This window comes from Cryptomeria japonica, chromosome 2 (assembly GCF_030272615.1).
Source record: "Cryptomeria japonica chromosome 2, Sugi_1.0, whole genome shotgun sequence".
Classification (NCBI taxonomy): domain Eukaryota; kingdom Viridiplantae; phylum Streptophyta; class Pinopsida; order Cupressales; family Cupressaceae; genus Cryptomeria; species Cryptomeria japonica.
This window is the reverse complement of record NC_081406.1, coordinates 226,832,635-226,857,895: the sequence shown is the minus strand read 5'-3', so window position 1 is coordinate 226,857,895 and position 25,261 is coordinate 226,832,635.

Genomic DNA, 25,261 nt, shown 5'->3' with positions numbered 1-25,261 from the left:
ATATTCAACTTCAATGTCGGACAAACAATCCCCCTTATCGCTGTATTTAAAACATGTTTATATACTATGACAAGGTTATCATTTTGTGTGCAAGGGACAACAGAAAATAATGATACCAATGATTCTATTTTATGCACATCCTAATGCTATGGCATACTTATTACTAACAGACTACGTTCCTTGAGACATTTTACCAAACAATTGCATACTCTATCCATGCTTCTTAACTGCGCATACACTTGACTTTATTCCCGTTGATTGCATTTGATTTGAACATTTTGAAAAAAAATTCAACAAATTCATTCTGTATATTGGGCAATCATTGCATTCCATGAGTTGGCATCCATTTGTAGGTATTCTGCCAGACAATTTGATGTGCCTTGTATATAATTCAACATATCTTTGAAACATTTTGACAAACATTTCACGTGCCATGTCTCTGCATCCACATTTTGTATAGATTTTATGACAGCATCTACAACTGCTGGTTGTATATGTTTGGCAGTTTCTAAAGATTTTCAACGGATCTATTTTCTGCACATCGTGCAATCATCTATACATGTGATGGTGTTTCTGTGAGCCATTTTGGCAAGTGCTTAACGTGCCCTGTCTCTGATTCCACAGTTTACTGTGACATAATGCAAATGGTTGACAGGCTGTATCTATGATTCATCATTCTATATGCATGTCTACCAGAGTACTTCCAACTTTAAAATGCATATTCATTCCCTAATCGACAACACCCATAATGGTGTGGCTAGGACGATGTTAACAGTGTTAATGCATTAGTAGCCTCTGCAAAAATAAGATTTTCCTAACCCGTTAATCTCCTTCATTCTGTTAGATTATCTGATTTATGCTTTCAGAACTGAATATGTTTATCAGATTGTAACTTTGATCTTGATTATGATATTGATATTGTATAATGATGGATTAGATTGACGACCTACTTAACTATGTTAAGCGTCAATCTAAATGCTATCGGGCTAGTAATTTGATAGCATATTAATGTCGATTCATATCTGAATCGGCATTAATATACTATCGGGTATTAACCCGATAGCATATAATGCTAACAGTTATTGTTATTGTTTACTTTAAACCGATTCATTATCGGTGTGTTTATATTGATCCATTATCATTTGCTTTGACACCGATTTATTATCGGATGTGTTCATATCGATCCATTACCATTTGCTTTGACACCGATTCATTATCGGGTGTGTTTATGTCGATCTGTTAACATGGCACCAATTAATCATCATAAACACCGAAGCAAATATGTGGACAGTCACGATCAAGTGACATCTTGGTCGGACATGTCTAAAAGACATGCCCGATCAAGGTGCCACTTGATCGTGGCTACCTTGTTACATATACATCATTCAAAAGAAAAGGAATGACATTGAAATCGATAAATGTTCATCCTTCAGACCTGCAGAAGAGAAATACAATAATATTATTGTCATAGTAATAATACCAAAATTGAAAATACACAATCTAGCATATAACTTGTTCATTGAATTGGAAATTGCAATAACATTTACATGGTATCAGAGCCAGGTTGATCGAACTTGAGGCTATTCAATTTCGTGAACAATTTAAGACACAAGGTTATATACTACATCACATTTCTCCAATGGTCAGCGCTATCTGATTCGAAGACAGACTCGGAGATGGTGATGATTTTTCAGCCTGGAAGTTCAGAATCCACATGATCTTAAAGGAGAACAAAGTGGATTCATTTGTTCAAACCAAAAATGACCAACCTGAAAATGAACCTGACAAAACGGCATGGATTGAAGGAAATGAAAAAGCCATCAAAATAATAGTTGATGGGGTGAGAAACAACATAATGCCCATCATAAGAAAACATCAGACAGCCTATAAAATGTTCAAAGCACTTGAAAGCACGTTTGAGATTTCGAATGCAAGTCGAACTCTGGCATTAAAATGAGAAATAAATCATATCACCATGAACAAGGGGGAGACAATCAACGCCTACTTTATGCGGATATCAATTCTAAGAGATGAACTAGCTACTCTGGATTACGAGATCAAAAGCAAAGAGTTAACACTCATTGCTCTAGATGAGTTGCCTAGTGGATGGAGTACATTCGTCTAAGGCATCAGTGCAAGGTCCAAATATCCTAAGTTTGAAAGATTAAGGGACGATTGTCTCCAAGAAGAATCAAGATTGAACAAAATAGGAATGAAACATAAGAATATAGATGAAGACCTACAAGTCCTAAACACTAACTCTACCAAGCAAAACAAGAAAAGACAGTTTAGAAAGAGAAAAGGTCATCAAGGTAAGAATACTTCAAAGAAGGACTTATCTCACATCCAATGTTACAGATGTGATTAGTTCGGACACTATGTTGCAAAGTTCCCGGAAAGAACCAAGAAACATGCTACATTTGCCAAAGCAGGAAAGACTAAAGGGGAAGATGACTCCGGAAAATATGTATTCTACTCAGCACTCACAAGCCAAGCTTCTAACAAGATCAACTCATGGGTGATTGACAGTGGCTCATCCAGGAACATCACAGGGTTTAGAGAAGTACTTGACTCCATGACAGAGGAAAGTAATGAGGAAGTAACCATCGAAGATGACTCCACACATCCAGTCAAAGGAATGGGAACCTGCACCATCAAATTGAAGACAGGCATATCCTTGCGGCTCGAAGGAGTACTATATGTCCCCGGCATAAAAAGGAATCTAGTCTCTATATCGGCACTGGAAGATAACGGATACAGAGTGACATTCATGGACAACAGAGTATTGGCTTGGCCAAAGAACTCTTCCATCAAGAAGGCAAAGACCATTGGACAGAGATAGGGTTATTTGTATGAGCTGTGCACAGAACCCAACCTAGCCCTAATCCATGAAGCCACTAATGCAAATGAAGTTTGGCATAGAAGATTAGGCCATCTAAATTTTAGGGTTTTATCTTCAATGGGAAACCTTGTCACAGGTCTACCCAAGTTAAAGCAAGATCATTCAGAGGCATGCAAAGGATGTGCCCTAGGTAAAAATACCAAGGGTACATTCCAAAATAGTACTAGGAAAACTAGTAAAATTCTATCTAGTTAGTTCATTCTGATGTATGCGGACCTATGTCTGTATCCTCTCTAGGGGGATTCTTGTATTATGTAATATTTGTTTATGACTACTCTAGGAAGACTTGGATCTACTTTCTGAAAAGTAAAGAATCAGAAGAGATCCTCTCTAGGTTTAAAGAAATTAAATCACTAACTGAAAACAACTCAGGAAACAAAGTTAAAACCCTAAGAACTGACAATGGGGGAGAATACACATCAGATTCGTTTAAAGAATTTTGTAGAGATAATGGGATTAAGAGGGAGCTTACTATACCTTATAACCCCCAACAAAATGGGGTAGTCAAAAGGAAAAATAGGACTATAGTCGAAGCTGCCAAGGCCATGATTCTAGGTCAAAACCTTAACTCAAATCTCTGGGCAGAAGCATCCAGCACCGCTGTATATATATAGAACAGATGCTCTCACTCCCATCTTGAAGACAAAACTCCTGAGAAAGTATTCACTAAAATTAGGCCAGATATCAACCACCTTAGGATATTTGGGTGTCCTGTCTATATCCATGTACCTAAAGAAAAAAGACTAAAACTAGAGCATTCTGGAAAAAGAGGATTGCTTGTAGGATATAGTGAAACCTCCAAAGCCTACATAATCTATGTACCTGGTCAAAGAAATATTGAACTAAGTAGGGATGTAATCTTTGAGGAGGACATAGCCTTCAAAAGAGCTCAGAACTTCATAAAACCTGAAATCTATGTCCCTACTTCTAACTTAGATGAAGATCCTACTCCTGAGTTTCAAAGGGAGAATCTAGATGAAAATGAACACTCACCTAGAAATCTCAAGAAAAGACCACTATGGGCCACCAAAACAGTAGAAGAAGCTTAGAGGTTTGCTGCTCCTTCAGGAACCTTCAGAGAAAGCAAAAGGCCTAATAAATTCACTAGCTATGTTGCTCTTATGAATGATCTATCTAAAAACGAACCTAACAATGTAACAGATGCCCTTAAACACCAAGTATGGAAGGATGCTATGTCTGAAGAGTATCAATCCATAATGAAAAATGATGTATGGGAGATTGTTCCTAGGCCAACTAAGAAATCTATTGTTTCTTCTAAATGGCTTTTTTTAAGATCAAACATGTTGCAGATGGCAGTATTGAAAAACATAAGGCAAGATTTGTAGCCAGAGGGTTCTCTCAAAAGGAAGGAATAGACTATGAAGAAACATTTACTCCAGTAGCCAGATATACCCCAGTAAGGACTGTGCTAGCCATTGCAGCAGCAAAGGGATGGAAGGTACATCAAATGGATGTAAAGACAACATTTCTTAATGGAGAGATATCTGAAGAAGTATACCTAGAGCAACCTGAAGGGTTTGAGATTCATCATGCAAAGTCTCATGTGTGTAGACTCAAGAAAGCTCTATATGGGCTTAAACAGGCCCTCAGGGCCTGGTATGAAAGATTTGGCACATATCTATCAGAACTGGGTTTCTCTAAAAATGATGCAGATCCTAATCTCTACTACAAACAGAATAAAGGTGATATGCTTATATTGATTTTATATGTTGATGACTTATTAATCACAGGAGAAGATCACCTTATAGATCAATGCAAGAAAGAGCTATCCAAAGAATTTGATATGAAGGACTTGTGATTCCTTCATTATTTCCTAGGGTTGGAAGTATGGCAGAATTTTGATAACATTGTTCTAAACCAAGGCAAGTATACCTTGGACATCCTGAAGAGATTTGGAATGCTAAACTGCAGACCCATGACCGCTCCCATGGAAACCAGTCTTCATAAACTTAAAGAAGTAGCAGCAAAATCACCTTCTACTGACCCCACTCTACATAGGCAGATGATTGGGTCTCCTATGTACCTGGTAAATACAAGGCCAGATATCTACTATGCAGTAAATGCTTTGAGTCATTTTATGTGTGAGCCAAAGGAGATACACCTAGTTGCAGTAAAACACATTATGAGATATTTACAAGGCACCTTAAGTCTTGGTCTCAAGTATGAGAAAGTTGATCTTGATCTACACAGATTCACAAATTCAGATTGGGTTGGAAGTGTGACTGACCGGAAAAGTACCTCTGAGTGCTGCTTCAGTTTGGGATCAACGATGGTATCCTGGATCAGTAGAAAGCAATCTTCTGTAGCACAAAGTTCCACCTAAGCCGAATACATTGCAACCTCCATGGCTGCATGAGAAGTAGTGTGGCTTAGGAAGTTGCTTGTGGGACTATTTGGTGAACCTATGAAACCCACTGTCATCCATTGTGACAACCAGAGCTGCATAAAGCTTTCTATGAATCCAGTATTTCATGACAGATCCAAGCATATTGAGATTCCATACCATTATGTGTGAGACATGGTAGACAAAAATGTGATCAAATTGGAATATGTTAGCACAGGAGATCAGACTGCAGATATTCTGACCAAACCACTTTCCAGAGTGAGGTTGATCACTTCAGAAAAGGTTTAGGTATGATAGAAAGGTGATCTGCTTTAATAAGATGTTTAATGTGTAAAACTTCTTTTGTCATGTTGGGACATTCTGGGTTTGACCCCCTGTGTTTATATCTAAGAGGTGACGATCTCTCAGATTATGAACACTTGTATGCAGACATCATAAGGTGACGATCTTATGATTCTCTAAACCAGTATCATGTTGGATCTTTGGTATGTCATGGATGTGCCATGATGGTGTTGTGATAAAATATTTGTATAGAATGTTTGTGCACATATCACAACCTAGATAAGATGGGGATCTAACCATCCTCATATGTTTATCCTTAGTATTGCGTGTTTAGGCAATACTGATATCACGTGTTGAGGTGATATCTTGTCATAATGAAATGATGAATCTTTTATATCACATGGTTAGGTGATATTCTATATCACATGCTTAGAGTGATATATTATCTTTGTATATTATGTCCTGATGATACTTCATATCATATGTATAGATGATATGTATTCTTGGAGACTGACACTATGGAAAAAGAAATGTGATGCAGGTTACTTTATCTATCTTTCAAAGCTAAGAGGAAGTGTTAATGCATTAGTAGCCTCTGCAAATATAAGATTTTCCTAACCCGTTAATCTCCTTCATTCTGTTAGATTATTTGATTTATGCTTTCAAAACTAAATATGTTTATCAGACTATAACTTTGATCTTGATTATGATATTGATATTGGATAATGATGGATTAGATTGACGACCTACTTAACTATGTTAAGCGTCAATCTAAATGCTATCGGGATAGTAACCCGATAGCATATTAATGTCGATTCATATCTGAATCGACATTAATATACTATCGAGGTATTAACCCGATAGCATATAATGCTAACAGTTATTGTTATTGTTTACTTTAAACCGATTCATTATCGGTGTGTTTATATTGATCCATTATCATTTGCTTTGACACTGATTCATTATCGGGTGTGTTCATATCGATCCATTACCATTTGCTTTGACACCGATTCATTATCGGGTGTGTTTATGTTGATCTGTTAACATGGCACTGATTAGTCATCATAAACACCGAAGCAAATATGTGGACAGTCACGACCAAGTGACATCTTGGTCGGACATGTCTAAAGGACATGCCCGATCAAGGTGCCACTTGATCGTGGCTACCTTGCTACATATACATCATTCAAAAGAAAAGGAATGACATTGAAATTGATAAATGTTCATCCTTCAGACCTGCAGAAGAGAAATACAATAATATTATTGTCATAGTAATAATACCAAAATTGAAAATACACAATCTAGCATATAACTTGTTCATTGAATTGGAAATTGCAATAACATTTACAAACAGGGGTTGTGGATTTGGCATTGGCTTGAAGTTTTCTAAAGCCATTTCAAAAAGTCTGTTTTGTGTAATCTTGCAATGAGATGAAGTTTCATGCATTCATCGCACACCTGCACCCCTCCTCAAGGTGCATCAACGGGATAGCGGTATACCCCCGCCCAACTGCATCACTTCTACCATATTGCCCATTTCTACTTGTGGGTTGGCGGTATACTCTTCGAGACAATATATTTTAATTCCATTTACCTCTTAAAATTTTGCATACATTTTTTAAAAGTGATTTATACAATTACTTTTACTTCGCCAACACATTTAAATCAACTATACAATAAATGATTCATAACCTTCCTAGCATCACCTTCACTGGCTTTTGAAATTAAACTCCCAGATGTGAGAGGCATGCCGAAATGGATAACTGCTTAATTTTGAATCTTCTGCAAGTCGGGTAGCCTTCGGATCTGTCTTAAAAAAGTGACCAAATCTCTCCATGGAACCCTAAAGCTTGGACAAGTATGTAGACATCTGACCAAGTATGCAACAAATGGTTCTGCAAAACTCATCACGTGTGAGATATTCATTGTCAAAGATGGCCACTTGAACTATTTTGACCAAACATTGTTCTAGAAACAGTCCAAACAATGAAAAACTTGAGCCCTAAAAAATATCAAACAAAGTCAAATAACCGCGAGAACTGACAAGAATGCATATAAAAGTGGCATGAGTCTACTGACAAATTGGTTTCTCATGATGATCAACAAGTGTCAAAATAATGCATATAAAAGTGGCATGAGTCTACTGACAAATTGGTTTCTCATGATGATCAACAAGTGTCAAAATATCGCCTTCCTGAGTTGACCCTCTTGACAGTTTCAAGTAGTGCAAATAGCTAGACTGATTCTACTTTTGGCTTGATAAAAATAGAAAACTCAATCCTGAGACCTTGAAACTTGACCAAGGAGCACATGAATGTTAGGGGAATGCATAATACCAATCCATTTGTCATTATGATCTTTCAGTTGTGAAATATTAATTCAAACAGATGGCTACTTTGCAGACTTGAAAGTTTGCAAATAGCATATTTTCACCAAAAGCCTCCAACTTAGTGCTTCAAAAACTGATGATTGAAGCCTCCAACTTAGTGCTTCAAAAATTGATGAAACTCAATCATCGGAGTCTCAAAATTGACAAACATAGTTATGACATGTGAGTATGATCCCCAAGTGGTTTTGCAAGAAGTTCAAAGGTCTTCAAATTATTGGTCCCCAAAGTGGGCTACTTAAAACAGATTTTGCGGGGGTGTTTTTTTGAGTGTAAATAGTAGATTGCAAAGTGTGAGCCCAATTTGAAGGCACCAACAGTGGCTTTATCTATGGATGTATGCCCCTTGTAGGTATAGAAAGAATATGGATCTTGTAGGTATAGCAAGAATATGGATCTCTAGGAGAAGAAGACCAAATTGACATAAAGCAAAACCTGACACCCAAAAAGGGAAACCAAAACTGGGAGCATCCTACGCTACTACCAAAAAGGGAAACCAAAACTGGGAGCATCCTACGCTACTATGCATGGAAAAGAAATATTTTAGGATTGTCCATTAATTGGCGATTCCTGCATTGGTATGTTTAAAAAATAAAACCACAATTGATGGCCCAAGACCACCAAAAAAGAAAGGCATATGCATGCCTCTCTCAAATTCTCAAGTGATTTTCATCAGGTTGCACGAAGATTAATTTGATATATCATTGAAATTTGTGTGATTGAACATACTGACATCTGTCATCAGCCTACAACACGCAGCATTCTTAAATTAGGTAAACACTGATGAATTTTATCATCATATGATAGACAAAAGTTGCAACCACCCAACAAATCAGACCCATACTCCTTGTGACATTTTACTTCATCATACCCACTGTTACTCACTAAATGATAGCTCTCTAACTGAAACAGAAAGCAAAACCAATCAAATTGCATTTGACATCTTCTGTCATCAATGTTAGCACTATCAAATAATTCAACATTAGATTTAAAAATATCATCTTCAACATCACATGTGGCTTGCTCACATAGTATTAAACCCTAAACTTCATCATTAGAATCAACAAATCGCAGATTTAACATTATTCAAATCATCAACATCCCATGGTTCAAAAGAAATATGCATTTCTGATTTAAATCACAATCTAATCTATTATTCAAATCCATATTCATGTCTATACAAAAAAATTAGAACGAAGTTCATCTGAATCAAAGGGTATACCCTCACACAAATCTGCATTTGAAACTTCCTACCTGGGAGTATTGCTGCAATGAACCTCACAATCATTAGTTTTTTTGTCTTTTATTGAAATGAAAGTCTCAAATCATATCAACATAGACATTTTTAGATTCATCATAGTTATTATTACCATAGTTAAATAGTGTTTCTTTAGATTCGTATTCACAATTACCCTGCAAGCTAACTAATCCACATGATGAGGGAAGATCAGACACATAGGTGGCATACTTTGCACAACAAAAAGTACCATCACTATCAATACAAACGTGTGTTGGGCATGAGATTTTAGAACCATTCTCATGTATATATCTCTTATATTCAACAGTCAACAATTCTGAAATTTGTTCACTACTAAGTGAACATGCTTCTTCACTCACCCCATGAATGATGGATTCTCTATTTTCATTAGCTTCCACATCACCTCCAGACTCAGAATCATTCAAAAGTAACAAATTAGATGTATTGTACTCATCAACATAGTTATTTGCCTCACAAGCCGATACATTTTCCTAATCATTTGAAAATGCTACACCTTCATCATAGAACAGACTTGAAAACACATGCAGATCACATTGAGATATGCCTTGGCAAGATATCATCTGATTTTCTTATCATTTCATCATATGATGGGCTTAAACAAATCTAAACATGATTTTCAGATATACATACCTCTTCACTTACTTTATTGTTACTGCATTCTTCTTTCTTATCAACAAAGTAGGGGAGATTTTTATGTGGCATATTATCAACAAAATCCTCATCATTGCAATCCGTCTTCACAGGCATGAGTTGCCCTTCCACAAACTCATCTTCATTTGCACCTGAAACACTATAGCTGCAACTTTCATTTGCACATGGTTCTCATACTAGTTGCATTGTGTCATTATTCTCCTCACATCTATTAATGATATTACCATTATTTGCATTATGAAGTTTAGCATTGTTGGAATTTTCATACTTAATCCTCTCTATGACACCAATCAATTCACATACCTGATCAAGAGTAGTCGGCTTTGAAAACTAAGACCAATAGATTGAATTAGGTTCATATATCCTCATGAACAACTCAACACACACAGATTCATCAGGCCTCACATTAATGGGCATTCGCATATAAGTATTCAATGTTCTTTCAAACAAATCTCTTACAGATTCTCCTTTATGACTCACCATACTAAAGAATGCATCTAAAGGGGATATGCAACATTCTAATTTCTTTATACAATTTAGATTATCTTCTTGAATGAGCAAATTCTCTTTATTTTTCTCATCAAATTGATGCATAAAAGTACTCACAGGTTCATTCCATGAAGCTATGCAATGCATGGCCAGGTTGGAAAACCAATCATTTAAATCAACATCCTCTTCATGAACATGACAGCCAACTATCAAATCAATGAACTCCTATCGATGTCTACATGTTGATTCTGATTTGCTTCCATTAAACTTAGGCAAATAGATTTTAACACTCAATGGGACTTGATGAGGATAACTATGAACATTTTTGAAATCAAGTGGCTTGTATAATTCAAGAAAAATGGTCCCTTTTGAGAGCATAACTGTTGCTATTGTGATTCTTCCTTAGTATTACAATTTGTAAAGGGCGAAAAAGAATTACAATACACGCCTTATATAACAATTTGCAGCAACTTTTAACCTTTCCTTTTGACTAAAAATATTACAAATCTAAGACACTTTCACATTCTTTATCAGGTTCTCTTTAATAGGGTAGCCACCCCTTCCAAAGAGGAATGAGTTTTATTTTCTTCTGGGTCTTCTCCTACGGCAGAGTCTTTCAATCATCTCTTCACAACTACTGCAATAAATCTTCTAGGGCTGCAATTCTTCTGTATCTGAAACAAAATTTCAAATCACTCAACTTGTAAACTCTCCCCAAATGAATTTAGAACTTGTCTACCCAACAAAGTCACCAATTTGTTTGTTTTGTTTGTTCTTTTTCTTGCAATCCTCAATCCTAAGGAGATGCACAATACCTAAACCATGAGATTGGGAGTTTAGGATATTGGGCCAACACTATCAACAAATTGAGGACAAGAAAGACCAACGAACAAGGCAGGCCTTCTGCACTTAAATCTCAGTAAGACATAGTAGAGTATACCTATATAAAAGTCTAATTAAATGATAAACATATGATGGACACTAGTTTTCAGACCTGGCAATGTGGATGGTTCTCAGGCATATGAGAAGTGGTGTCTCACAATCTACCAAGTTCAAGCAATTCAACTGAGAACAAATAATTTAAAATATCTTCATCCCAACAGATGTAGGTAATGCAAATAAATTCCTCCCAATCCAATTTCTATTTTCTCTAAACACCAAGAAGATCTCAGATTTAAAATAACTTAAACAAAAACAAAGGAAACGGCAGGAACAAAAAGTTTTAAATCATTGATTATTTATGAACTAGATTCAGGAGTCTCATAGATCAGTGCCTAACCAATGGGTGTGGAGTTAAATTAAGGTTATGAATGTACATTCAAGTTGTAGATCATTTCTAATTAGTGGGCCTCTTAGCATTAATGCCTGACATTTATACAATCCCTTATGTTGCTGCACAACCATACTTGTTGATCCAAATTGCATCCTCCAACTCATTGCAATCTACACAGAATTTAATCTTTTCCTTGAGGGGAACCCACATATAAATTTACACAATTACAATTTCTTGTAATGAAAAATCAAAAATATATTTGATATCAATGATTCATATGAAGTCAGAAAACACAATTTGGAGACAATTCTGCAACATTTTCATTAATACTCATGAACTTATTGACACTGCACCAAACTCTACTTTCATCCTTTGTGAAATATATCCGCTTCCAAGACAGATGATTGCCTACTCAATTTTCTCTTATCCCCCAATTTACAGCCCCTACATACAGCCTTGATTTCCTTTTTATAAAACAAGGGGGCAACAATAATTTCAGGCTACTCAGTTACAAACTGAAAAACTGCTTAGTTACTAGCAAATACCTACTCAACTATCCACCCAAAAGTCATTTACAATAAATAATGATTTTCACAATAAACACTTGGTCTTCAGTGTGCAAACAATTTTGACTTTTTTTCGTCAAATAATAATTCTTGGTAGGAAAATATATCTGCACAATATGTCTGACTTTCAGCGTCCACCTTTAGTCATTAGCACAATAATTCCTTGTTCAGATTCTTCATATTTTCTCTTAATTTTACTAACCTTGCCAAGTTTCTTCGGCTTTGCCTAATCTTCATTATAGCAATCCCTAGGAACTTGAAAAACCAACCCCTCTCTATCTTCCCATTGGCATGACCCTCCAATGTGAATTGGAATCCTTCAATCTCCTACACCATATCATCACCCACTTTCACTTTGTTGCTTGATCCACTTACATCATGGCATTCACTTACACCATGGTTTATGTTTAAAGTCTGCTAAATTCTAATTGTTCCACCTTGAGAACTAGAGGCATATGATTCATCTCTAGGAAAGAAACATACACAGTGAACTGGACCATGGTGTCCTCTGTCACACACGAAATCTTATCATACATACCAACAAAATTATTTATACATATTTTATCACATGGTTCAAACGCCTTGTCTAAACTACCACATTTTACATGTATATCCTCAGGTGTTTTCTCGAAAGAACTTTTAACATTCTCAACAAATGTATTTTGTGCATATTATGACATCATTTCATTCCCTGAAAAAACAGTTTTTAAAGAACTCGAGGGCATTGCCTCTGTTCCTTGCATACATCTTACCAGAGTATCTTCAACTTCAATGTCGGACAAACAATCCCCCTTATCGCTGTATTTCAAACATGTTTATACTCTATGACAAGGCTCCCATTCTGTGTGCAAGGGATGGCACGAAACAAATGATACGAATGATTCTATTTTGCGCATATCCTATCTAATGCCATGGCATACTAAGAGACCACATTTATTGAGACATTTTACCAAACAGTTCGCATGCTTTGTCACTACTCATACACTTGTCTTAAATCCTGACGATTGCTTTTGATTTGAGCATTTTCAAAAACTTTTCAACAAATTCATTTTGTATATCAAGCAATCATTGCATTCCATGAGTTGACATCCCTTTGTAGGTAATTTTCCAAACAATTTGATGTTTCTTGTATGTGAATAACATATCATTGAAACATTTTGACAAACATTTCACATGCCATGTCTCTGCATCCACGTTTTCCATACATTTTACCAGAGCATCTACAACTACTGGTTGTATTTGTTCGAAAGTTTATTAAGGTTTTCAACAAATCTATTTTATGCACATCGTGTCATCATCTATTCATGAGATGGCGTCTCTGTGAGGCGTTCTGGTAAGTGTTTCATGTACCCTGTTTGCGATTCCACGTTTTACTATGACATAATGCAAATAGTTCACAGGCTGCGTCTATGATTCATCATTCTGTATGTACGTCTACCAAAGCACTTGAACTTTAAAATGTATATCCATTCCCTAATTGACAGAACCCATAATGGCGTGGCTAGGACGATGCTTACAGGTGTTGTGTTGTGGATTTGAGCTCTGCACTTGTCAATTGTATTTGGTTGAAGGTTTCTGAAGCCATTTCAAAAAGTCTGTTTTGTGCATATCTTGCAAAGAGATGACGTTTCATGCATTCGTCGCATACCCGCACCTCTCCTCGGGGTCTATCAACGGGATAGCTGTGTTATCCCCGCCCAATTGCATCACTTCTACCGTATTGCCCATTTCTACTTGTGGGCTGGCGGTACACTATTCGAGACAATATAAATTAATTCCATTTACCTCTTAAAATTTTGCATACGTTTTGCTATGTGATGGCGTTTCTTGCATTCACCACACATCCACACCCCTCCTCATGGTCCATAAGCGGGATAGCGGTATACCCCCGCCCAACCGCATCACTCCCCCCGCATTGCCCATTTCTACTTGCTGGGTGACGGTATATTCTTCGAGACAATATAAAATTGTTCCATTTACCTCTTGAAATTCTGCACACATTTTTAAAAATGATTTATAGAATTACTTGTACTTCAACAACACATTTAAATCATCCTTGAAATAAAATAATTCAAAACTTTCCTGTCATCACCTTCATGGACTATTAATATTAAAACTATTATTATTTAAATCAATTCATTTAAGAATTCAAATTCAAGCCTGTATAACTCCTGATGCGAGATGCATGTCGGGTCCCTTTGTGGACTTGACTATAATTTTTTCGATCTAAAACAACTTTCACCCCAAAACTACTTTAGAACTGCAACCACATCTAATTTGGACACAACAATAAAATGGATGATTGACAAAATCTAAATTTTGAATCTTTTGCATTCTACTCAGAATAAGCTGGGTAGCCTCAGTATCTGCTTTTAAAAACTGACCAAATCTCTCCATGGAACCCTAAAACTTGGACAAGAATGCAGACATCTAACCCAAGAATTTATGGCAACAAAATGGTTCTCCAAAACTTATCCCGAGGTGCGAGATATTCATTGTCAAAGATGGCCACCTAAGCTATTTTGACCAAATGTCATTCTGGAAGTTGACCAAATGTCATTTTGGAAGTAGTCCAAACCATGAAAAAACTCAAGCCTGAAAAATATCAAACGAAGTCTAATGACCACGAAAATTGACAAGCATACATATAAAATTGGCATGAGTCTTCTCACAAAGTGGTTTCTCATGATGATCAACATGTGTCAAAATATTGCCTTCCCAAGTTGACCCTCTTGGTAGTTTCAAGCAGTGCAAAAAACAAAACTGATTTTACTTTTGGCATGGGAAAAATAGCAAACTCAATCCTGAGACCTATTTGACCAAGAAGCAAATGAATGTTACGAGAATGCATAATATCAATCCACCTATCATTGATATTCTAGTTGTGAAATATTAATTCAAATAGGGGGCTACTTTGCAGACTTGGGAGTGTGCAAACAACATATTTTCACCAAAAGCCTCCAACTTAGTGCTTCAAAAATTGGCAAACATGTTTAGTTATGACATGTGATTATGATCCCTAGATGGTTTTGCAAGAAGGTCAATTTTCTTCAAATTATTGGTCTTCAAATTTGGTTACTTAAGTAGATTTTGCAGGGGTATGTTTTGAGTGTAAACAACAGATTTCAAATTTTGGGCCCTTCATTTTTTTGCAAATTTGAAGGCGACAACACATTCTTTCTTTTCCATGTAATATTTTCCTCTTAGGTTTATATGAATATGTTTTTTATTGTGACTCCTATAAAATGTGTTGCATTGCTTATTTTTAAAGTTTATTTCTTAGTTTTTAATATTTTCTATGATCTTGTCTCGTTGGTTTTAGATTTTCCCTCATAATACTTGTATTCCAAATTGATCATCTCTCTCTATAAGGAACTTACTCTATGTTTTTTAATCGATTTATCTTCTTCCTAATGATGAATAATAAAATTGGATTAGAAACAGATATGAAAGAAAGTTATACTCAATTTTTTTCTAAAATGTTTCTAGCTTAATTAATTTTAATAGTTTAGCTATATTTTGTAGGAGATAAGGTATAGCCATTAATTTAAAGAATGTAACATAAACAAATGACAATCATTAATGTAAACCTATTGATGTAAATAGTTAGTAACTCTTGGTTTAAATATTTTTCATTTAAACAATCGATAATCATTGATTTAAAGAAAATTATGTGAAAAGGCGGTGTGCATTGTGGAAGTAATGTAAATATATGATAACTATTGGTTTAGTTGGAGTCATGTAAACATGTGTTTAGTGTGTTGTCAATACATGTTGGCTTTGCAAAAAGATTTAACCTTAAGACTCAATTTTTTAAGTCATATAATTTTACCAACTTTTATGTGCCCATGTGAATATCAATAATTTTGATGAGTTTTATTTTAAAGATTGATTGCAAAATTACGATTGATTTATTTATTAAGATATACTAGTTAATAAATTCACAATAATCAGAGGATTTTTAATAAATAAAGTGTGCTTTTTTATTTTTGTTCTCCTGTCAAAGAAAAATAATAATTTAATGTTTTCTTTTTTTCAAACAATAAGATGAGAATTTGTCTAGGTGATCATGGCTATGAATATAGATATTAATACTAGTAATTGTATATGAATATAGATATTAATACTAGTAATTGTATAATTTTTAATGGGCATGCAAATAATGGTTCACAAGTAAAGGTAATTTTTATTTAGATTGCAAAATATAAATGAATGCAAACAACAAGTTTTGTAAAAAGGATAGCTTCTTAAAATATAAGAGTTCTAAGTGGGTATGTGCAGGATCATGGTGTGCCAAAACAAGCCCTTAAGTGGCAATGAAATTTTAGAAAATCGGAGTTATACAACTTGACATGAAAATTTGAATAAGTTGTGAACATTATTTTTAAAATATGTAAGAAGAGAATCTATAGAAAATTGAATGTAGTTTCTAAGCTACTAGTTGTTTTTCGAAAAAAAAAATCCTATTTGATGAAAATTTCAAATTTCAAATGCAATAGTACTAAAATTTCAGGAAAAAGATAAGTAGACGTATGTTTGACCACCCTAATCACAATCAAATCATACTGTTTTTTTATAATATTTATAATATAAGTATCAGACTCATGTCCGGATGTGACACATATTTTTTTATAATTTTTGATAAAGTAAATAATTATTTATGAATTTGTTTCTACAGCTTTTCAGAAATTCAGAAACTCCTACGTCTGACCACCTTAACTTGGTAAAAACCTTATGAAATTTCCCCATAGTAGACGAAGCATAGGATGTGATGCATGTTTCAGATTCAAAAAATGTTATACCATTTGAAAGTTATGAGTGTTTTTGAATCAATCTATCAAGCATGACTATTGTCAGAATTCAATTAGAACATAAATATAATTATTTATTAAAGTCAAAATAAGACAAGCCTTATATTGTTGGAAAGATGAGAACGTCCTTAAAATACCCTTTTCGTTTTATCAATTTTGGCTACAAAAAAAGTCATCAACCACCAGTGTAAAGTTTGGAAAATCAAGGAATACTAAAAAACACGTTTTTTCAGTTGACTTTCTAGGCTTGTCACTTCCAAGCTAAATCCCAAAGCATTCTTGAGCCAAAATTTGAAATTTGAAAATTGTACTACAAAAATCAGATATCCGATTTTAATAAGTAAATTCACTAACTAAATTTGCACATAATTAATCTATTGTTTATATATATTAATTTATATTAGGGAGAGAGAGAGAGAGAGAGAGAGAGAGAGAGAGAGAGAGAGAGAGAGAGAGAGAGAGAGAGAGAGATGGAGGGAGGGGGAAAGAGAGGGGAGAGGGAGGGAGAGGGAAAGAGAGGAGAGAGAGAGAGAGAGAGAGAGGGGGGGAAGGGAAAGGGAGAGAGGGGAAAGGGAGAGAGAGATAGAGAGATTAGGGGAGAGAGATAGGGGATATATATATATATAGAGAGAGAGAGAGAGAGAGAGATGGGGAGGGGGAGGGGTAAGGGAGAGAGAGATGGGGAGGGGGACGGGTAAGGGAGAGAGAGATGGGGAGGGGGAGAGAGAGATTATGGGTCCTATGGTGTCCTAAGGGGTCATATTGTGTCCTACAACCCCTTAGGACACCATATAACCCATTAAGGCACCAAATTGTGTTGTTATGGGTCATATTGTATTCTAAGGGATCATATTATGTCATATGACCCCTTTAAGACACCATGTGACCCCTTAGTACACAATATGACACTTTATGACTCTATACGGTGTCATTATGGGTCATATGACCCCTTATGACACCATATGGTGTCATTAAGGGTCATATGGTATCCTAAAGAGGTCATATTGTGTCCTACGACCCCTTAGGACACCATATGACCCCTTAAGACACCATATTGGGTCATTATGGGTCCTATGGTGTCCTAAGGGGTCATATTGTGTCCCACGACCCCTTAGGACACCATATGAACCCTTAAGACACCAACTTGTGTCGTTATGGGTCATATTGTGTCCTAAGGGGTCGTGGGACACCATATGATCCCTAAGGACAAAATACAACCCCTTATGACACCATATTGGGTTGTTATGGGTCATATGGTGTCCTAAGGGGTCATATTGTGTCCTACAACCCCTTAGGACACCATATGATCCCTTAAGACACCACATTGTGTCGGTAGGGGTCATATAATGTCCTAATAGGTCATGGGACACCATATGACCCTTAAGGACACCATATGACCCCTTAGGACACCATAGGACCCATAACGATGGGACACCATACGACCCCTAAGGACAACATACGACCCCTTATGACATCATATTAGGTCGTTATGAGTCCTATGGTGTCCTAAGGGGTCATATTTTGTCCTACGACCCCTTAGGACACCATATGACCCCTTAAGACACCATACTGGGTAGTTATGGGTCCTATGGTGTCCTAAGGGGTCATATTGTGTCCTACAACCCTTTAGCACACCATATGATCCCTTAAGACACTAAATTGTGTCGTTATGGGTCATATGGTGTCCTAAGGGGTCATGGGAGACCATATGACCCCTAAGGACAACATACGACCCCTTATTACACCATATTGGGTCATTATGGGTCATATGGTGTCCATAGGGGTCATATTGTGTCCTACAACCCCTTAGGACACCATATGACCCCTTAAGACAACAAATTGTCTTGTTAGGGGTCATATGGTGTCCTAATGGGACATGGGACACCATATGACCCCTAAGGACAACATACGATCCCTTATGATACCATATTAGGTCATTATGGGTCCTAAGGGGTCATATTGTGTCCCACGGCCCCTTAGGACACCATATGACCCCTTAACACACCATATTGGGTCATTATGGGTCCTATGGTGTCCTAAGGGGTCATATTATGTCCTACAACCCCTTAATACACCAAATTGTGTCGTTATGGGTCATATTGTATTCTAAGGGGCCATATTGTGTCATATGAACCCTTTAAGACACCATATGACCCCTTAGGACATAATTTGACCCTTTACGACTCTATACGGTGTCGTTATGGGTTATATGACCCCTTATGACACTAGATGGTATCGTTATGGGTCATATGGTGTCCTAAAGGGTCACATTGTGACCTACAACCCCTTAGGACACTACATGACCCCATAAGACACCATATTGGGTTTTTATGAGTCCTATGGTGTCCTAAGGGGTCATATTGTGGCCTACGACCCCTTAGGATGACATATGACCCCTTAAGACACCAAATTGTGTTGTTATGGGTCATATTGTGTCCTACAAGGTTATGGGACACCATATGACCTTGAAGAACAACATACAACCCCTTTTGACACAATATTGGGTTGTTATGGGTCCTATAGTATCCTAAGGGGTCATATTGTGTCCTACGACCCCTTAGGACACCATACGACCCCTTCAGACACCTAATTATGTCGTTATGGGTCATATGGTGTCCTAAGGGGTCATGGGACACCATATGACCCCTAAGGACAAAATACTACCCCTTATGACACCATATTGGGTCGTTATGAGTCATATGGTGTCCATAGGGGTTATATTGTGTCCTACAACCCCTCTGGACACTATATGACCCCTTAAGACACCAAATTGTGTCGTTAGGAGTCATATGGTGTCCTAATGGGTCATAGGACACCATATCACCCCTAAGGACAATATACGATCCCTTATGACACCATATTAGGTCGTTATGGGTCCTATAGTGTCCTAAGGGGTCATATTGTGTCCTACAACCCCTTAGGACACCATATAACCCCTTAAGACACCATATTGGGTCATTATGGGTCCTATGGTGTCCTGAGGGGTCATATTGTGTCCTACAACCCCTTAGGACACCATATAACCCCTTAAGACACCAAATTGTGTCGTTATGGGTCATATTGTGTCCTAAGGAGTCATATTGTGTCATATGACCCTTTTAAGACACCATATGACCCCTCAGGACACAATATGACCCTTTACCACTCTATACATTGTCGTTATGGGTCATATAACCCCTTAAGACACCATATGGTGTCGTTAGGGGTCATATGGTGTCCTAAGGGGTCATATTGTCTCCTACGACCCCTTAGGACACTATATGATTATTTAAGACACCATATTGGGTCGTTATGGGTCATATGGTGTCCTAAAGGGGTCATATTGTGTCCTACGACCCCTTAGGACACCATATGACCCCTTAGAACATCATATTGGGTAGTTATGGGTCCTTTGGTGTCCTAAGGGGTCATATTGTGTCCTACGACCCCTTAGGACACCATATCACCCCTTAAGACATGAAATTGTGTCATTATGGGTCATATGGTGTCCTAAGGGGTCATGGGACACCATATGACCCCTAAGGACAACATACAACCCCTTATGACACCATATTGGGCCGTTATGAGTCATATGGTGTCCATAGGGGTCATATTGTGTCCTACAACCCCTTAAGACACCATATGACCCCTTAAGACACCAAATTATGTCGTTAGGGGTCATATGGTGTCCTAATGGGTCATGGGATACCATATGACCCCTAAGGACAACATATGACCCCTTATGACACCATGTGGGGTCTTTATGGGTCCTATGGTATCCTAAGGGGTCTTATTGTGTCCTACGAGCCCTTAGGACACCATATGACCCTTTAAGACACCATATTTGGTCGTTATGGATCCTATGGTGTCCTAAGTGGTCATATTGTGTCCTACAACTCCTTAGGACACCATATAACCCCTTAAGACACCAAATTGTGTCGTTATGGGTCATATTGTATTATAAGGGGTCATATTGTGTCATATTACCCCTTTAAGACACCATATGACCCCTTAGGAAATAATTTGACCCTTTACGACTCTATACGGTGTCGTTATGGGTCATATGATCCCTTATGACACCATATGGTGTCGTTATGGGTCATATGGTGTCCTAAGGGGTTATATTGTGTCCTATGACCCCTTAGGACTCCATATGACCCCCTAAGACATGATATTGGGCCGTTATGGGTCCTATGGTGTCATAAGGGGTCATATTGTGTCCTACAACCCCTTAGGACACCATATGACCCCTTAAGACACCAAATTATGTCGTTAGGGGTCATATGGTGTCCTAATGGGTCATGGGACACCATATGACCCCTAAGGACAACATACGCCCCCTTATGACACCATATTGGGTCGTTATGGGTCCTATGGTGTCCTAAGTGGTCATATTGTGTCTTGCGACCCTTTAGGATACCATATGACCCCTTAAGACACCATATTGGGTTGTTATGGGTCCTATGGTGTCCTAAGGGGTCATATTGTGTCTTGCGAACCTTTAGCACACCATATGACCCCTTAAGACATGAAATTGTGTCGTTATGGGTCATATGGTGTCCTAAGGCATCATGGGAGACTATATGACCCCTAAGGACAACATACAACTCCTTATGACACCATATTGGGTCGTTATGGGTCACATGGTGCCCATAGGGGTCATATTGTGTCCTACGACCCCTTAGGACACCATATGACCCCTTAAGACAACAAATTGTGTTGTTAGGGGTCATATGGTGTCCTAATGGGACATGGGACACCATATGACCCCTAAGGACAACATACGACACCTTATGACACCATATTAGGTCATTATGGGTCCTATGGTGTCCTAAGGGGTCATATTGTGTCCTACGACCCCTTAGGACACCATATGACCCCTTAACATTGTTGGTATTTTGGATATGTTGATATTATTTTGTCATTGATGTCAACACTTATCTCTCGTCAGCCTACTGAATTGGCAATGTTAACCGGCAAGCAAGTGACTTATGCACAGTCACTGGTATCTTGTCCACCGACAGGATATATTGTTCACCGACACTTGGAATGACATGGAAAACACTTGGTTATGTCGAAGATCGTTTGGACACTTTGTCTTTAAGATTTGTTCATTGGTATATTCGTGTTTGCATATTTGTTGTTACCAACAAATAGGTCTAGGATAAGTACCGACAGGCTTATCTATTCCAGATCAGCACGACACGCTATGGAGACAATTTATTATTGTTGTAAATACATTAAGCCGACATGTTGAATCAAATATTGCATCGGTTATTGTTTTACTTGTAAATTATTTTTATTGTAATGTCTTTTTTAAAGCCGACCTATACATTTTGGTCCTAGGCTTCAGTATATATGTAAGATCTTATTTGATCGAAGAAAGAGTGAGAGAGGTGAATGTGATAAGGATTGTAATAAGGTATATGCGAGAATAAGCAAAGCTATACACGCAGACATCATTTGAAGGTTGAAGTTAGGATTTGTTAAGACATATCAGAACTGAACCGGTACTGAATCTAGCATATGAAGATGTTATTTTGAGCAGTACATCATTATTGGATTTAACCATCCAATTATAGTCAGTGTGACTCGTATTTGTGTTTGAGCAGTGAGATCTAGGCGCTTGGCCTTTCTGCATGTGCAGACCCCCTATTGTATACACATACTATCTGCAGTAGTATCATTTGATTGTGGGTAAGGTTTCCCACTGTGGTTTTTGTTGGCATTATGTGAATCGATATGAGGACATAATGACATTGTGTGTTGTCATTGATGTCAATATGATGAAGAGAAGAGAACCGGTATAACATTGTGAACCAACATTTGTGCCAAAGTGAAGTGGTGTGTTTGTTCAAGGTGAATCAGCATATGGTTATGGGAATCGGCACATGGAAGCTTTGTATGACTACCGGTTGGTAGTCTCAACTTTAGGGTTTCTGGTTGAAATGCTTCAAGCCTGTGTGGCTCAACCGATGACTTTGTGTGATGAGTTAGCATTGTAACGAAGAACAGATCATGTTGCCATGACAGCCTTGTGCGCATGAAGGATCTTGCATGAAGGAGATTGTTCCCATCTACCTCGGGAATGTGCGAAGTCTATAAACGGTGATAATGTGTGATGGGTTATCAGCCGCCATGAAATCGGTGGAAAATAAATGATGGATAACATCTTGAGATTGGATCAAGACTATTGCATTTAATGCAATGTGCTCAATGATCAGGATTGAACCGTTTGAATTACTTAACCTAACAGGTTTAGGGTTTAGGGTTTATGCTACCGACCTATCTGTTTCCTATAAGGTCGATGTTGTGTTTCTTTCTGAGGTTGTTGGAAAAAGTTATGTGTGTGTATCCAAGAGAAGAGATACATGATTCTTGCCAGACCAGAGGAGAGAAGTGATACCTACAGAGTGTAAGTGTAGAAGGTGAAGAGGAGCTAAAGCGGATCTGCATTGGCATTGAGTGTTGTTACTGGATCATTGTAATACCTATTGATCTCTAACCACTTCAACAGTTGGGAAATCCCTTAACAGGGTAGCTTTAATCGGCTTACTATAAATCCTTTAATAGGGTGACTCAAAACCATTGAGTTCTTGAAATCCTCTAACAAGGTAACCTTTAACCGGGTGATCCCTAACGGGATCGGTTCCTAAGAGAACCTATTGTATTAGTCTTTAACCGGACAAGGCTCCTAACAGAGCGGACTTCTAAAGAGTTCAAAAACAAGCTTGTGGGTATTCATCCCCACCATGGTTTTTCCCAGTTGGGTTTCCACGTGAAAAATATGTGTGTCATATGTGATGTCTGTTTCATGTGATGATATGTTGTTTTCTATAAAGCGGTGAATCTTGTTGATCTAGTTATTTATATATATATCTGTAGCGTCCTAAAATTGCGACACTTGCAATTTTGACTGCATTTGGGTCTTCACGATGGCGGCACAACATTGAACCTGAATGGAGACCCCGAAACCTGTTTACAACACCAAAAACTGCATTTTTCAGCACCCTGGCCTGATCCTCCTTGCACCCTGTTGTCCCGGGAGGTGGGACCATGGCACCCAGCGCCCTGGTCCCTGGCCCTATTTTGGGCCCGGTCTCTTTTGGGCATCGGGTCTTTAAGTTTGTAATTGGAAAATATTGTTTCTAGGTCGGCCTAAGGTCGGAAAAATCAGTCTATCAGCCCTAATTGACAAGTATATAAACTACATTTCCCCTCCCATTTGAGGAGGTAGAAAAAAGGCAAGAAGAAAGGAAGAAAATATTTGCAAGCAAGAGGCGGAAGCGATATTCAAACATTCAAGCATTCAAGCATTCCTTCAAGCAATTGAGCATTCTAAGTCTCCATTCAAGGCTAAGTGTTGCATTCAAGACAAGGATTCAACCATTGAAGAGGAGATCACATACAACATACAACATACAACAACATTACACCTTCGCATGTAAGAATACAAACATTCTTACAACAAGGTATCAGTACTTGTTTACATTACAAACATTTACATTTACAGCATTCTCATTTCTTGGTTAATCCCAAAACCAGCGTTTGACCTAAAGGCAAACCCCTAATCCCTAACCCCCCAATCGTCCTCTCTTTTCTGTGTGTAGGTTGCAGGTACGCGGCTGTAATTGAAGATCTAGAACCCTTGTGCAGAGACGAACAGATCCCCCTTCGTTTCGCGGATTTTTCGGAGGACCGTGTGCACGCCGGGCGCCATCGTCCCATCAACTTTCGCCCGAATTTGCAGAACAACATCATCTCGATATTTTATTGCTAATTCCAGGTCCGTAGCTTCATCCCGTATCCCTATCTCTGTTTATGAGCGAATCTTTCCTACTTTGCATGCATTCCTAGTTCAATCTTTCTATCTACATTCTTTACAAAAGAGGGTATCCTTGATGTCTCAACCCTTGAAACTCATTTAGAATCCAATTCTGCATTGTGTGGGATTGGATCTTGTGGGTTTCAACCCCTCTTTTGAATGTAAAGTCCCTCCTAAGTGAAAACCGTCAATCCTAGTGACCCCCTTTCTCCTTGGAGTGGGGGAGAACACCTAGGGTTCGATTTTCCACTTTACATTTTGGTGAACCCGACGTGAACATCCTAATTCTGATTATTCATGGTTAGATCTGAAAAATTTGCTTCCTTAGTTACATTTTCATGTTTGATCTTTTGCAAATTTTAGAGGTTAATTGCATAAAAAACCCTAAAATATTCTTTTTAGTAATTGAGCTTGTGAAATGTTTAATCGTTAATGCTTGTTTCAGATCTACCC